The sequence below is a fragment of the Galeopterus variegatus genome, unplaced genomic scaffold (genome assembly GCF_000696425.1).
Source record: "Galeopterus variegatus unplaced genomic scaffold, G_variegatus-3.0.2 Scaffold748, whole genome shotgun sequence".
In the NCBI taxonomy this organism is placed as follows: domain Eukaryota; kingdom Metazoa; phylum Chordata; class Mammalia; order Dermoptera; family Cynocephalidae; genus Galeopterus; species Galeopterus variegatus.
In genome coordinates, this window is record NW_007726859.1 from 382,970 (window position 1) to 395,562 (window position 12,593).

Here is a 12,593-nt window from a genome sequence, read left to right on the forward strand (position 1 = left end):
GGGGGGGGGGGGGACCTCGAGCAGCCACAGCAGCAGCAAGGAGCAGGGGTGTGGTGTGGCTTTTCCCGGAGGCAAGGGCTGGAGCCATGAGGGTCAGTTGTCGTGAGCTGAGGCTGGGGTGAGGGGACTGCAGCACGGGGTGAGCCCCAAGGAGAGAAACCGCATACAGGTCATACGGTGTGTGTTTGTGCACGTGTGTGTGTGTGCACGCGTGTGGGGGGGCAGTTGGGTCTGGGGTGTGTGCAGAGAGGGAGCTGAAGGTCACAGAAATGCTGCCTTGTTGAGGGGGCTCTGAAGACCCCCAGGCCAGTGACCTGAGAGACACCCATTCTGGAAGGCCAAAGCATGTTGTTAAAATGAAGGAGGACGGGAGTGGGAATTCTGGATCCTCCTTAGGTACTTTCAAAGCGATAGGATGGAGCTTTGGCTGATGAGGGGACAGCCAGTATCCTGCCTGTGGCCTCTTCCCGTGCCTCAGGGGGATGGACTTCAGCCAGCCCAGATGGCAGCTCCAGGCCTGTCCCAGCTCGAGGACCTACCAGGTCCCCAGAACACAACCCAGAGAGGAGGGCTGAAGATCTGAGAGGGGTGAGTGTGGCTGTCAGGCTGGGTTTGTCCCTTGTCAGGGATGCAGCCGTGTGAGGCAGAGGAGCCCAGAACTCTCAGGACCCTGGTTCCAGGGCAGGGGCACAGGCACCCTGAGGGCCATGGTCTTCTCTCTTCCAGGTGTTTCCTCCTGAGTCCACACACTCCTCACTGTACCTGGCTTCTCGTCCTGGCTGTCCCTTACCAGCAGAATGACCCAGGGTACCCATGTCCACAGGGGACTCCTTCCCAGCTCTGGAGCCAAGGATGTGGGAGGCAACCCATGATTATCAGCCACAACAGAGGGGACAGAGCAAGAGCGGATGACGTCCCCCCAACCCTGAGACACACCGGCTTCTAGGGCTGGTGAGGGTGGGGGTTGGAAACCCACTTTTGTTTTCCTGTTCTGTGTGCCATCGACCCGTGGGACTTTCGCACCAGGAGGGCCGCACACCTGCTGTGTCTTAGCTCTGCCATGTTCTATCTTTGTGTTATTGGAGCTCGTGTAATCCAGCGCCCTCGATTGAGAGATAAGAGCACAGAGGCCCAGAGAGATCTTGCCCCTGCCCAAGGTCACACCGCAAGTCCGTGCAGAGCCAGGACCAGGAACAGGTTCCCTAATTCACAGGCTGCAGGGGGTGAGCGCATGAGCCTCAGATCCCCACGGCCTCCCTGCTCGGGTGTGGGGCAGAGCCTGGGCGGGAGGGCCGCATCCCGGCCTAATTAGACGCTGCAGAAAAGCAGGGACACGAGGGGCCGTGCTCGGAGATTAGTGCCCTCCATAGATCACAGGAACACCGAGGACATAATAAATAATCTGCCCAAAGGTTTTAAAGGTAAAAATCAGCAAACCATTAATAACATCCCCGGTGCCATACATCACGCTGAAGTCTCCCAGGACGCCGCTCCCCGAGCCCATTCCCATTTTCTCCGCTGCTCTTTTCTCTCCTCCCAACTTTCCGGTGTGTTCTACTGAGGCCTCACCCACAGCCTCTGTGGGAGGGTGAGGCTGTGGTGGCAGCCAACGGTGGGGGCAGGAGAGGTCCCACCCCCTTCCTGGGACCCCGAGCTCTGCTTCCACTTTCCTTGCTACTGGATGGGATGGAACATGCCACCTTTCCCCGCCACCCCCAGCTGTACGCAGGGAAAACTGTGCATCTCTGCAGCCACCAAGGAGGCTTAATTAATTAATGCAGCAGGGTCACTTGAAATAAGAGAAGTGCCGATTGCTGCATTTTCCAACAGCTGGTTTGCTGGCACTCAGTTTGGCAGTAGCTCGGGCCCCTGTTCCCCGGCTGTGGTGCGTTGAATGTGTGTTTGGACTGGAGGGCAGCCCGCGGTGTCAAGCAGATCAGGAGCTGGGGGAGGAAGCGAGCAAGATCAGGGAGGCGGCAGCCAGAGCACGGGCCCGGGTAGGGCCCGCTCACTCCTGGCCGGCAGGTCTGTGACGGGGATGGCATGGGGACCTGGTGGACATGCAGGAGGAAAATCAGGGGATTGTGTTGGAGTCTCCCCTCTGGTGCAGGTTGTGAGACTTTGGCCAAGTCACGCCGTTTGACCTCGGCCTCCCCAGCTGCAGGGCAGTGAGGAGACAGCCCTGTGTGTGGTCACCTACCACACCCAGTAAGGGTCCTCTGTAGGACGGGTGGCTTGAGCGGGGCCCACCGTTGCTCCCATGAAAGTGGTTCCCTGGATGAAGGATCCACGCTGCAGACAGAAGAGGAGTCCTGTCCTCGCTAATTGTGTCCTCTAGGAAGACCCCATGGGGACCACAGAGGGGCCTCCCCTGCAGCTCAGGGAGGGCTCCAGGGTCGGCTCTTTCGTAATAAGTGGATAACCTCGAAACTGCTCCCTCGCCCCTCTGGGCCTGTTTCCTCAGCTACGACATTCCTGGAGTCTCTTTCAGCCATGAAATGCTGGGCTGAGTTGCCCTAAATTTCCCTTTGCGCTCACCAGAGTAGAGCCAGAGCCACGCGCTGGCGGACCCGTGAAACCTCCTGGGCGGTCCTGGTTTAGAGCCTGGGACCCGCCCACCTCAGCCTTGTTTGACTTCGGCTAAGACATACCCCTCCCCAACCCCACAAAGACAGGCCACGGGCACCCTCCAGACCGCTCCTCCACGTGTGCTGCCCTGTACGTTTCACAAAGCGTGGCCTGGTCTCCTCTTGTGTCAGAATGACCCAGTGAGGAAGAAGGCAAGGCCGGCTGTGCCCGCTGACGGATGAGGAAATCACCCAGAAGGACAGACGGGGGGTGCTGAGAGAGTCCTCCCTGGGAAGGGTCTCTTGTGGACAGGTGCCAGAGAACCGCATGTCATGACAGCCAGCAGTGCAGGTGGGGGGCAGGGGGGTGGGGCTCTGAGAGCTTCTCTCTCCCCTGGAATGTACCCCTGGACCCAGCACCTCCTGAGGCTGGTGGGTCTTCCCTGGACCAGGTCATCCGCATCGCACCTTTCCTGCGGGGGAGCCTCGATCCAGTGTGTGGTCCCCGAGGGCACCTCAGCAGGTCCCGGAGGCTCTCAGCTCCCCTCTGATGTGACTCCTCTTGTGCACAACCTTTGCCCACCGCCACACTCTACTTTCCAACAGTGTGATTGGGACAAGTTACTGATTTCTCTGAGCCTCCATGTACCATCTATCAGCCTTGGCCTCCTACCCACCTGACAGAGTGGTTGTGGGGGTTCTGTGGTGTCATAGGTGGTGTGGAGTGTCATACAAAGACTTAATGAGTTAGTTGTCATTGTGACAGGTTGGAACTTATTTGGCTGGAGAGGAGCAGGATGCTGCTGAGGTTAGCGGGGAGAGTGGGCACGTTCAGACTGCGGGAAGCAAATCGGGAAAGGCTTCTAGGAGAGCTGGCATGTGGTCAGCTCCTTGAAGGGAGAGAAAGGTTGGACTGGGGGGTGAGGGATGGCATGTGGGCCCGGGGGCTGGCTATGGAGGCCCCCTCTCCTGGCTGCGCTGCTGCCATGGCGTCAATTCTGACGCTGTAAAGCACTTTGCCACCCAGCTGTCCTGGGAGACTTGGGCTTTCCTCATGCCCCAGCCCCTCTCAGCCTTGATGGATGGCCCCGCGCAGGGTTTCATATATCTCCGTCTTCTCCAGAAGCTGTGACATAAGTAATTGGGGTCACCTCCGTGATGGCATGCCAAGTGCTGACAAAACAGTCCGTAATAGGGAGCTCCGGGGGCACTGCCCTGGACCGAAAGGGGGAAGGGGCCACCGAGAACCACCGTGCGGCCGAGCTTGGGGGTCACTGAGGGAGTGGCTGTCAGCAGACGCAGAGGTATCCTGAGCGTACCCAGCATAAAGGATGTGCTAGGACCCTCCTACCGAGATGCAGCCCGTTTGTCCCCAAGCCTGTGCCTGGTGTAAGGCATGGCTGTCTGCTCCACCCTACCCAGGGCTGCTTGGCATCTTGGGGACGGGAGTCAGAGGACCCCGAGAGTCATCTCTCCTGGCCCCTGCCAGCACACTGGCTGCCGTCCCCTTCGCAGTCGATGCAAACACAAATGGGGGTGACCTGAAGGAGGGGCTGGTGACGGGCCTGCGGGTGAGGCCATGGGCTGCCCCGGGACATGGCAGACCTCGCAGGAGCCAGGCCTCGGCCTCCTGAGCTCTGGGGGAGTGGCGGAAAGCCTCTCAGACATCCCGTCTTTCACAAGAAGGCAGCGGGCATGGCCGAGCAGAGAGGCACAGGGAACCGGAGCACACACCTGGGCGAGGGGAGTCCACCGGGGAGAAGTGGGGGACTGGGGTGGCCGGCGGCTGCACAGGGCCTCTGCCTCTTTAGAGACACTCAGCACAGCCCCCCTGTGAAACCAGGACAGCCACGAGCTGGGCGCACACGTAGCATGTGGCCTTCTTCTGGGGCCTCGCCTGGCTGGCCCTCCACAGCGGCCCCTGCCCAGCCCCGGGAGAAGCTCCTGGAAACAGCCCTGGGGCTGCAGGCTGTGGTCACAGTGAGATGCCCGGGGACGGTGTCCACAGCCTCATGCCATGTCCCCTCCATGAGGACAGTGGGCGAGAATTTCTCTTTGGGTTTAGTATCAGAAATAACACTGTAGATTTGGATTTTTCTTCTTTGTGGCTCCTCCCAAACAACAACTTGACATGGCGTTTTCTTTCATGATGTCGGCTGCGAGCGCGGTGCCCTGGCTGCGTGTGACTTCACATCATGCAGCACTGTGGCCCGACCCTCGCCCCTGGCTCCATTTCCCTTTTCTGTTTTCTTCCCCTCAGCTTTCTTCCTGATTTTAATTCATTTCATCCCATTGTGTGGTCTGCATCTTACAGGCTGGTTTAGGTTCTGTCCAGTACAAGGTGGGGCTGAGGAATGAGTGACAGACACCGTCTCGTCCCGTTGTCCAGACTGTGCACAAGAGAGAGGTGAACATCCCCTCCTGGCTCATTGTCTGTCCCCTGGGCCACCCCTGCTATGGTCCCCATTTCCAACCTGGGGGGATGTGATGTATGCTCCCCACACGTTCACTCTGCACCTGCCACGTGTCATGAGCCACAGACCAATGGCAGCAGCGTCCCTGACACAGGCCTGGCTGAGGGCAACGGGAGCTCCTCCTGGGGACCACGTGACCGGCCCACAGGGCACTCGCTTCCACAATGACTTGGCCCAATGTCTGGCCCAGCCCCAATGTGTCTCCTCTCCCGCCGCCCAGCAGCCGGCCTACCAGGATGACTGGCAGGACCTCTGGGTGTCCTCCCCATGGGCCGCTGGGCATCGGACAGACAGGAGAGCAGCCCACGAGCGAGGAGGGGACACTGGCCACCTGGGGTCAGAGCTGTGGCCACCCAGGAGGTGCTCGCTCCTCGCAGACAACGCAATTCTGCCTTCCTGCCAGGGAAGGCTGGAAGGGCCCTTCTGGGTTAGTGATTCCCTGTCTGCACCTGCCCCATCCACAGGGAGAGACGGGGCTTCTCCAGGGCTGGAGCCAGGCCCGAGCAGCGCCTACCCAGGGAGCGGAACTCTGGGCACTCCCGCTGCCCTGCCACAGTGCAGTCTCCGGCTGGCCCCTGGGACCTGCAAATCCTTCCTCGATGCCGCCTGGCCCGGGAGAGCCCCTGCCACTGGCTCATTGTCCCACTGCTGGGCTTTTCCTCTGCCGCATTGTTCCCGTTATCAGCACCCTCCACGCTGCAGCGGCTGCACAGGAAAGCCAGGCGGCTGTCGCTGGAGCTGTCGCCGAGGCGGGCGGGTGGCCCAGGTGTCCTGCTGGTGGGTGGGTCCCTGCAGGCCTGGCCTAGCGTCCCCACCGGCTGGTCTGCTGAGCTGGTGGAGTATCCAGCTTGTGGCTGTGCTCTCTTTGGGGTATCCTGGTCTTGGTGCTTAGCGTGGGGTACAGGAGACTCTGGGCCCGGGCCCCCACTTTCCAGCTATTTTATTGGGAGGAGCACACGGGGGCTCCAAGTCTCTCCATTCACCTCCATGTGCCCTGCACAAGTTAGAATCTCTGAGCCTCAGTTTCCTTCTCTATTAAGTGGAGACCAGACTGTTCTCTTGAAAGGACCAGAGAAGGCTGAGGAGGTGAAAGAGCTTTGTAGACGGTCCTCGCCAGACAGGAGGAAGAGCGTTCCGCTCTGGGCAGAGTGGTCCCAGCATCCGCCACTCCTCCTGAGAGGGGCCTACTAGGGTGGCTTCCACACAGAGCTTTGGGGAGATAGGGCTGGGGGAAGGGAGAGGAAACCCCACTTCTGGTTTGCACTGGTCTAGAATATTCTAGGAACCTCAAGGAGGGTTGGGTAGTACAGATTTAACAAATATAAAAATACAAGACACCTAGTTAAATTTGAATCTTCAGATAAACAAAGAACTCTTTTTAAAATGTAAGTATGTACCATGTACTGTTTGGTGCAAATGAAAAAATTGTTCTTTGTTGACGTGAAATTCAAACTTAATTGGGCATCCTGTATTTTTTCCACCAATCCTGCTGTTAGACTGCCTTGTAGGGTCCAGAATGCTGCAGGGAGACTTTGGGGATGTTCAGACAGTGGAGGGGAGGCGGGCAGGGGCGTCTTCCTGGATCAGTCTCGTTGCCTAGAGTTTCTCTGGAGCATCTTTCCTCGAGTCTTCTGGGGAGACCTGCTGGCCAGGGTTGGCTCTCCAGGGTACGGGGATGCTCACATCGGGGGGCTGCCTCTTCTGGTGTGGCTGTGGGTACCCAAGGGAAAGTCACCCAGCTGGCCTGCAACCCACCGGCCCTAGCAAAGAACCCCAGGGCCGAGCTGGCTTTCTCCCTACAGGTGGGGTGTCTTGCCCCCTGCTGGCAAGTGCAGACATGACAGGGTTTCTCATTTTGGCGCCGTCACAGGAAGACCCACCACATCAGCCGCATTTAGGGTCTGGTCAACTCTTCTTTATCCTTTCAGAGAAACTCTGATTTGTAGCTTTGCTGTGAAGAAACACTCACCCTTGTGAATCTTTGTTGTTGGAAAACCCCATTTCTTTACTCTAGCCCAGCAGAAACTTGGAGAAAGTGAAACACAAAGTTCACTAATTTCATGTTCCAGAGGAGTGAACTTCTAGAAACCAAAACGTGCCCAGCCGTCTGTGAGGTGGTGGCTCTCAGGTCCCCGAGGGGTGGCAGCATCAGGACAAGATGACCATGCTGCAGGCCCCCAGCTCAGCAGGCTGTCATTTTCTCAGTTGCTGTACCGTGACAGCCATTCTCACGTCGCTGGCTTGCGTGTCTCACTATTTGTTGTTTCCTCCTCTTCACATGGGTAATTAGATGCTCCCTGTGACCCTTTTTCGCTGTAGTGCAAGGCATGTTTGAGTGACCGGGAACCTCAGGACAAAACTCTCTACACTGCTCAACAGGCCAGTGGTACCATTCTTGCAAACAAGCCAGTGGCGTAGCACAAGAAGGCCTGTGAGCTCCAGCCAGTGGCCAGTTTTACTTCATGGACTGAGTGCAGGAAATGCAGACACTTGTCCTCCATCAAGATATCTACAATATGCGGGGAGAATGGCAGAGTTATGGGTGTGAGCTGACACAGTGGCGGGGACGTGCCACACACAAACAGGCTGACCCAGGTTCTGTGGGGACCTCAACAATGTGAAGCCCTCTTCGAGAAACACAATGCAAGACTGAATGCATAATTAGGCTCAAAAGTCGATATTTATTTGGAACGAGTAAATAAATCACAACAAACAGCATATTTGTAATAGACCTTATTATTTAGAGCAGTTTTAGGTTCACAGCAAAATGGAGCAGTAGGCTCAGAGTTCCCACACACCCCCTGCCGCCCCCCACTGGCAATACCTCACCAGAGCGTGCGCCAGTCAGTCCGTGCACCTGCACTGCCGTGTCACTGTCACGCAGGGCCCACAGCTCACATCAGGGCTCACTCTTGGTGGTGCCCATTCTGTGGGCTTGGACAGACGCATAATGACATGTGTCCACCACTGCAGTGTCATACACAGATTTTTCATTGCCCTAAAAGTCCTCCGTGCTCCACATTTTCATCCCTCCCTCCCCTCTAACCCTTGTAAACAACCGATCTTTTCACTGTCTCCATAGTTTTGCCCAAATTCTGCATTTCTAAAAGCTGGAAAATCTCCATGGATATTATGAAACCAGAAAAGTAGTCCTGACAAGCTTCTGACTCTGTGCAGTTGGAATCTCGTTTCTCTTCCACTTGGTCCACCCTGAAGCCCTAGGTCACGTTCCCACTGAGGCACCACACGTGCTTTTCACCTTCATCTCAGGGCACCGGCGGGTCATCGGGTGCACCTGGGAGCCATTCCTACACCAGGACAGTGAGCAGTGCTTAACATTCTACCGAAGTGACTGAAATAGGTAGGAAGATAGATGCTAGACAGACAGACAGACAGACAGACAGACGGATAGATAGATAGATCCTATGAACCCCAACTAAACAAATCGTCAATTCAACACTTCCTTAGCGGGATCCCCATGTGCTGTTGGCCTCTCCAGTGCCACCTGATCAAGTGCAATGGAGGGGACGCCACAGTGAAAACAAGCAGTTTTAATTAATTTGTGATTAAAATATCTCACTTAGCATGTTTCACAAAGATGGAATGTGTCTAGCAATGTGGTCCTGAGGCCTAACCTCTCTCAGCATCACTGTAAGCCTCCCATTACACATATACCCAGCTCAAACCTCAACACAGACAGTGTTAACATTATCCACAAAATTTGGGCTGATATTTAGAGAATTACACTACGGATAAACAGTTTTCCTCAGTGTTGTAAGGGTTTGGGGGTATTTTTCCAAGAAGCACAGCCTGGTAAGAGTCATTCTGATTTCTGCATGTGTTTTATGAAACCAGGCTTCTCACTTGTAAGCCCAGTAAATGATCAAATGCTATTTACTGTTTATAGGATCTAGTTTTATCCTGAACTCTCAGACAATGTTAAGTTTAATCTGCCAGTGTTCCCATTAGGACCAACTTGTACTGTCCCAACCCTACCCCGTTCTCCACCCTGGAGACGTGAACTTGGTAGCAAATGCCCGGTACACAAGAATAATAGAGGGACGGTATCTTGGGGGAAGTAATTTGAGCTGCTGCCGTGTGAACGCCAGGTTCAGAGTCAGTGGAACAGAACGGCAGGAAACGTCACACAGTGGATGCGGGTGGGGGAGGTTTCCTCCACGGGGAGGTCGGCTACTCCAGGACTGAGCCCCTGAGCAAGGCAGGGGGATGTTTGTGAGCTCCCAGCCTTCTCATCTCTTGGGCTGGTTTGGACATGGTTTGGAGGAGACATGAGAACCNGCTCCCAGCCTTCTCATCTCTTGGGCTGGTTTGGACATGGTTTGGAGGAGACATGAGAACCCCCTTGGATGACATTTAAGGATCAGAATTATAACTTGGCTGAGTTTTACACTTGGATTTTAGGTGAACAATGCCCTCTACTGCTAAACAGCCCACATGACGGCTCTCAGGGTAGTGGCTTTCCCACAGAGGCTCTGTCTGCAAGTGGAACAAGGTGGGAATGATGGTTTGATCGGTAAGACACCAAGCACCGTCAACCAGAACAGAGGGTCTTTCCCAGCGACATATTTAGATTCAAGCATTGGGGTGAGGATCGACTACACGGCCCTTAGAACTCAATCAGCCCCAAGATACAGGAGTATTCAAGTTTTGTTCGATAATTTTAAAAAACAAAACACTTCTTCTGTCTGTCTATATCCAATGGATTGGCTGGAGTACTTATCTCACCAGGTCAGGTCTTTGCAAGCAGAATGGAAGGCTGTGTACATTTAGAGCTCATTCTAAGAATCACGAGTTAAGCACATCTATCCTTCCAGGACCTCCAATTTTACATAATTTAAGAATGGCCAAGACCATTGACTCCCATGCTTTATGTAACTTGAAATATATCCCCAGGAAACCCAAATTTTCTTCTGAAGATGTTTGGAGGCTACAATGTACATGGTGATCTAAGATAATCCACCTTAATCGTTTGAGACAAAAGCCTGTGTCCACATCACTGGTGTCCCTTGGCTTTCCGGGTTGTATAGGGCCACGCCCTCCTCAGCCGGGCTTTCGGGGGGAACCCTCTCTCTCCTTTGTTTCTCTCTGTAGTGTGGGGGGCAGGCCAGCCTCCTTGACCTCGAATATTTTGCTAAGTTCCTCACCCTCTCTCTCTCTTTTCTCTCTCTTCTCTCCTCTTTCCTATAAAGTGAAGAAATGGATTGAACTAGGGGATGTCTACAATATCTTCCAGCTCCCACTAGGATCCAATAATCCATTTCTTCCTCCCCCAAGCTTCTGCCAGGCTCCTTCTGGGTAGACCAGTTGCCTTACTGTAAAGGGGAGAAAAGGTCTCAGCAGGGGAGATCTAACACCAGGTAGCCTCTGCAGCCTGGGGCACCTACTACTCTCCTGCAGTCTGTGCCTGAACATTTGAATGCAGTAATACTTACCCCTTTCCAGTGTGAGAATGAACAATACTAAGGAATGCCCCCATGCTCTGTGGAAGGAAGGTGTGTTATACACACTCACTTAACCATCAAGGATGATTTGACAAGTTGTTTTGCTGGCTTAATTGATTACATCAGGCAAAGATGCCTCAACTCATCTGTGTTGATGTTTTCAAGACTTAAAAGTAGCCGGGAGACCGTACCCCAAGGGGTCCAGGCTCAGTTTCCATCTAGACTTGCACCCCCAGGGTGTGAGCTGATAAGCATCCTTAAGCATTCAGGTTGGCAGGAGCATTGTGCGCTTACCCCATGCCAGTTACGAGGCTGAAGGCCGTGCCCTCCAGGAGCTCCCAGCCACCTCTAGCCACCCGCCTCTCTGTGGTGCCAAGGCTCTTCTGAAGGAGGCACCCTCCATGGAGATCAGACTCCTGCCCTTGGTTCCTTCTCTGAGCTCCTCGGCAGCTGAGGCTGGGAGGGGAGAGCCAGATAAAATGAAAGGAATCCATGATATTTAGGTGCCTAGAGGGCTTCTTGAAAACTGCCATGGGCATGGGAACCACCTCAGAAAGATAATAATAGCCACAGAAACCAGAGCCAAGTGGCCCCCTTTTGATCTTCTGTTTCCTCCATACAGGTCTTGGTGCCGGGTTCAATGTTGACTTGAGCATTCTCTTGTCAAAAACTTCAGCTTCCTTCTGACTGCAAGGCAAGCCTAGGAGAATCAAGAGGAAACTCTCCAGGGACAGGGTCCTGCTTGTCTCCACCCCCTCCAATGTTAGCAGGTCTGCGTCTGGGGAGTCTTGGCACCCTAACCTGTGCTGAGGTTCAAGTGGAGCACTTGGAAAATGACAAGCCGGGCTTAGCATCCTGCTAAACCCACATGTCCACACGTGCATGTGCCCACAAACACAAACACGCCCCTCTGCCTGTGAATACAGGATTCAGCCTGCGAAAGAAACAAGAAGAGCTGGATTCAATGAGGTTCCCTGGCAAATGCAGTGTGTAGGGTTTTGTTGGGATTCTATTGTGTGCACTGGCGTTTCTTAATACAGTCAGACAGCAAGTGGCTTCCTGTTATGGAAACAGTCAAAGCCTGACATTCAGAAAGTCAATCTATGCAGCAACTGGATAAACAACCGAGATAACCATGAGCCACAGTGGGCACAATGGCTAAAAGGCACTGCTTGGGGGGAAGAGCTGGCGCTGACCCAGGCGGTTCAGATGAATATGAGCCACCTCCAGGCTAACAATGCCACTCCCTGCGCCCTGCGCTTCTGCATGCCACCCTGTGTACTGCAGCGGAGTGTGTAGCACAAACCCCAAGCTATTTTAGGCCCGCCGGCTGGGAGCCGCGAGTCTGGCTCTGTGTATTTTAGGCCTGCCGGCCGGGAGCCGCAAGTCTGGCTCTGTAGGTGACCTTCTGAAGGCCTGTGCGGGCACCGTCCTGGGACAGGTGTTCTGTCTTTGCCAGCACTGAGGCTGGAGACAGGCATCCAGGTCCTGTTATGGATGGGGGAGAGCTTGGCTAAGCCAGGCCACGAATCCGGTCTCAGTTTCTCCATCTGCCAAGGGGCCTCCCAATAACGTGTCCAGCACTTCTTCTCTCTGTCTCCTCTGAGGGCTGCACAAATGACGGGGCCTTTGATACGAGAAGAAGGGACAGCAGAGAGCTTTGTTTTATAAACTATCTGAACACCGGGCTCAGCCCTTCAGCAATCGCAAGGCTGGGNCAGCTTCCTTCTGACTGCAAGGCAAGCCTAGGAGAATCAAGAGGAAACTCTCCAGGGACAGGGTCCTGCTTGTCTCCACCCCCTCCAATGTTAGCAGGTCTGCGTCTGGGGAGTCTTGGCACCCTAACCTGTGCTGAGGTTCAAGTGGAGCACTTGGAAAATGACAAGCCGGGCTTAGCATCCTGCTAAACCCACATGTCCACACGTGCATGTGCCCACAAACACAAACACGCCCCTCTGCCTGTGAATACAGGATTCAGCCTGCGAAAGAAACAAGAAGAGCTGGATTCAATGAGGTTCCCTGGCAAATGCAGTGTGTAGGGTTTTGTTGGGATTCTATTGTGTGCACTGGCGTTTCTTAATACAGTCAGA